Consider the following 4,505-nt stretch of genomic DNA (forward strand, 5'->3'; position numbering starts at 1 on the left):
CACTTTACATAAAGGCAATTGGGTATCCTGAAGTGCAATGATTGAAGATGTGGTCGAAACAAATGAATGGGAGAGAGAGAGAGAGAGAGAGAGAGAGAGAGAGAGGAGAGAGAGAGAGAGAGAGAGAGAGAGAGAGAGAGAGAGAGAGATATTTTTGTCTTTGTAGTCTTTTAGATACTTTACATAAAGGGCAATTGGGTGTCCTGAAGTGTAATGATTGAAGATGTGTAGAAACAAATGAATGAGAGAGAGAGAGAGAGAGAGAGAGAGAGAGAGAGAGAGAGAGAGAGAGAGAGAGAGAGAGAGAGAGAGAGAGAGAATTTTGTCTAGTAGTCTTTTAAACACTTTACATAAAGGCAATTGGGTATCCTCCTTGTGAATTTGAACTCTATTTACCCCGGCCTTGGTTAATTTAACTAAAATTAATTTTTAACCTAAAACGTGTCCTCTTTAAGAGTTTAAGTCTTTTTCTATTAGTGCGCCCCCTTATTAATAGTTACTATGGTCAATTCTTTTTAGTGAGGCAGGTTTGCACCAACACGCAGGGATGCCCTTTTAGCACGGGAAAGTTTCTTGATCGCTGATTGGTTGGCCAAGATAATTCTAACCAATCAGCGATCAGGAAACATTTCCGAGCTAAAAGGGCACTCCTGCGAGTCGGTGCAAATCTGCCTCACCAAAAAGAATTGACTAAAGTGAGATTCTTCTATGTGGTGAAAGTGCGACTGGATGGCTCACCAGGATGTGTAAGGTATACCTGGAGGAGGGAAAGATTATTCTAAAGCTGAAATTATTCTTCCTATTTCAGGTCGCAGCTTTAGCATTTCTGGCCGGATTAGCCGTGGCTTTCCCACAACATTACAACGAGGTAAGCCGTAACCTTCAGCCCTAAAGTGTCTTGAGATAATATTTGATAGAAATATGAAGAAAACAATAATATAACTGTTCAATAGCAATATCCATAATTCGGTATATATAACATAAACTATGAAATCTTATGATCAGATTAGATATAATAGCATGCATATGCAATTTCCATCACGAAAACTTAAATCTTCCAAGAAAAATTATAATAAAAACTGCTCAATAGCAATACCGATAATTCCACATATCTAACATAAACTATGAACTCTTATGATCAGATTAGATGCAGTAGCATGCATATGCAATTTTCCATCACGAAAACTTAAATCTTCCAAGAAAAATTATAATTAAAACTGCTCAATAGCAATACCGATAATTCCACATATCTAACATAAACTATGAAATCTTATGATCAGATCAGATATAATAGCATGCATATGCAATTTCCATAGCGAAAATTCACATCTTTAAGAAAAATTATCAAAATGGAAAGACAGAAATGGTGTCGAACCTTGCCTACCAGCCTGATTCATTCTTGCTTTATCATCTTCACAGGATCCCAGCCCTTATAGTTTCAACTACGGCGTCAATGATAATTACCACGGGACAGACTTCGGCCATAACGAAGCCTCGGACGGCAAAATCGTCAAAGGCTCCTATACCGTCCAGCTTCCAGACGGCCGCCAGCAGACGGTAGGTTACGGTACTGGAATTGCAGTAAAAAAAAAAAAAAAAAAAAAAAAAAAAAAAAAAAAAAAAAAAAAAAAAAAAAAAAATCACACACACACACACTTTAATAGCTCGTTTACTAAAACTAATTTATCAAATTGGAATGAAAAAAAGCTCAGAATGAAGTAGTGAGCAAAGGATGGGCACAATATTTGTATCATTTATATTCAATATCTTTTAAGCATATATATATATATATATATATATATATATATATATATATATATATGTATATATATATTATATATATATATATATATATATATTATATATATATATATATATATATATATATATATACATATATTGGGGCAAAAAACTTGAATACCGAGTCAATGTTTACAGCCTTAAATTAAGGTTTAGATCAAGATGATTGATTGATTGACTTAATATTCTCTGGCATCCTTACTAGACGAAGATGAAATTACACTGACCTATTATAAAAGAATTTCCATAACCATATCATTCAGGTTAAAAAAATCAAAATTATTTTTCAAAATGTATATAATAAATAAATGTTTTTTTATAATACAAATTTGTTACGTAAAAATATATATTTAAGTTAGGTTAGTAAATACATCTGCCTGTCAGGTAATAAACATATTTGTCTGGTAAGGTACAGTATACATATGTTTTTCAGGTATTAATTACATTTTACAGGTATTAAATACAGTTGTCTGTCAGATAATAAATGCAGTTGTCTGTCAGGTATTAAATACAGTTGTCTGTCAGAGAATAAATGCAGTTGTCTGTCAGATAATAAATGCAGTTGTCCGTCAGATAATAAATGCAGTTGTCTGTCAGGTATTAAATAGTTATCTGAAATATATTAAATACAGTTGTTTGTCAGGTACTAAATATAGTTGTTTGTCAGGTATTAAATACATTCGTCTGTCGGGTATTAAATACAGTTGTCTGTCGGGTAATAAATACATTTTGTCTTTCAGATATTACATACATTTGACTATCAGGTATCAAATACAGTTATCTCTCAGGTATTAAATAAAGTTGTCTGTCAGGTATCAAATATACCGTAGTTGTCTGTCCTGTCTTAATTACAGTTGTCTGTAATGAATTAAATACAGTTGTCTGTCAGGTATAAAATACAACCGTTTGGCAAGTATTAATTACAGTTGTCTGTCAAGAATAAAATACAAACGTCTGTCACGTATTAATTGCAGTTGTCTATCAGGTATTAATCACAGAAGTCTGTCAGGTATTAAATACACTTAACTGTCAGGAACTAAATACAATTTTCTGCCAGGTATTAAATACAGTTGTCTGTCAGGTATCAAATACAACCGTCTGTCAAGTATGAATTGCAATTGTCTGTCAGGTATTAAATATTGTTGTCTGTCAGGTACCAGATATAGTTGTCTGTCAGGTATTAAATACATTGTCTGTCAGGTATTAAAATACATTTGTCTGTCAGGTACAAAATATAAAAGTCTGTCGAGTTTTAAATGCAGTTGTCTGTCAGGTATTGAATATAGTTGTCTGTCAGGTATTAAATGCAGTTGTCTGTCAGGTATTAAATATAGTTGTCTGTCAGGTACCAAATATAGTTGGCCTGTCAGGTATTAAATACAGTTGCTGTCAGGTATTAACTACAGTTGACTGTCAGGTATTAATTACAGTTGTCTGTCAGGTACAAAATAGAAACGTCTGTCGAGTTGTAAATGCAGTTGTCTGTCAGGTATTGAATATAGTTGTCTGTCAGGTATTAACTACAGTTGTCTGTCAGGTATTAACTACAGTTGTCTGTCAGGTATTAATTACAGTTGTCTCTCAAGTACAAAACAGAAACGTCTGTCGAGTTTTAAATGCAGTTGTCTGTCGGGTATTGAATATAGTTGTCTGTCAGGTATTAAATGAAGTTGTCTGTCAGGTATTAAATACAGTTGTCTTTCAGATATTACATACATTTGACTATCAGGTATCAAATACAGTTATCTCTCAGGTATTAAATAAAGTTGTCTGTCCTGTATTAATTACAGTTGTCTGTCAGGTATAAAATACAACAGTCTGGCAAGTATTAATTGCAGTTGTCTGTCAGGTATCAAATATAGTTGTCTGTCAGGTATTGAATACAGCTGTCTGTCATGTAATAACTACACTTGCTTTCCAGGTAAACTACGTTGCAGATCACTTCAACGGTTACCGAGCTGAGGTGAGCTACCAAGGAGAGGCTCAATACCCTAAAGTCATTTGGCCCACCTATTACCTTCAAGCCAAAATCTTACCTTTAAGAAGCCATTAAAATTATCCATCAAGTAACATCCACAGAAATAGGCAGATGTGCAGCTTTTGCTTGTCACTGTTGTGTTTTTCATGAATAAATGTTTTATTTAGGTTTTTAAAAGGTAATTTATTTTATACCCTTTACGATCATATTCGAAAATATATTTTCATACTTGCCCTTAAGGGACACCTTCAGAAAATATATTTATTTTTGCCCCTAAACGGCCTCATTAAGAAAATATATTCATTCTTGCCCTTTAACGGACACATTCGAAAATATATTTCATCCTTGCCCTTAACAAACACATTTGCAAATATACATTATTCTTGGCCTTAACCGACATATTCGGAAATATATTCTATTCTAGCACTTAACCGACATATTCGGAAATATATTATATTCTCCCCCTAAACGAATACATTCGAAAATATATTTTATTCTCCCCCTTAACGAAGATACTAGATAATATATATTATTTTTGCCCTTTACAGACACATTAAAAAATCATGATTTATTCCTGAAGCTTTAAAAATCATTTATACTACTACTACTACTACTACTATACTACTACTACTACTACTACTACTACTACTACTACTACTACTACTACTCCTATCAAAACCTGCGCCTGTATATACAGAGCTGCATTATTCTTTTCGAAATGCAAAAA

At 33.2% G+C, this 4,505-nt stretch overlaps 1 long non-coding RNA gene across 1 annotated transcript in view; it reads left to right on the forward strand.

Annotated features, from left to right (window-relative positions):
* Positions 1-1,551, forward strand: part of LOC137653319 (uncharacterized) — a 2,236-nt gene extending 685 nt beyond the window's left edge. The window contains exons 2-3 of the long non-coding RNA XR_011046452.1: positions 809-868; positions 1,420-1,551. This is a non-coding gene — a long non-coding RNA (uncharacterized lncRNA). The remainder of the gene's footprint in view (positions 1-808; positions 869-1,419) is intronic.
* The last annotated feature ends 2,954 nt before the right edge of the window (positions 1,552-4,505 follow it).

This window comes from Palaemon carinicauda, chromosome 14 (assembly GCF_036898095.1).
Source record: "Palaemon carinicauda isolate YSFRI2023 chromosome 14, ASM3689809v2, whole genome shotgun sequence".
NCBI classification, from domain to species: Eukaryota; Metazoa; Arthropoda; class Malacostraca; order Decapoda; family Palaemonidae; genus Palaemon; species Palaemon carinicauda.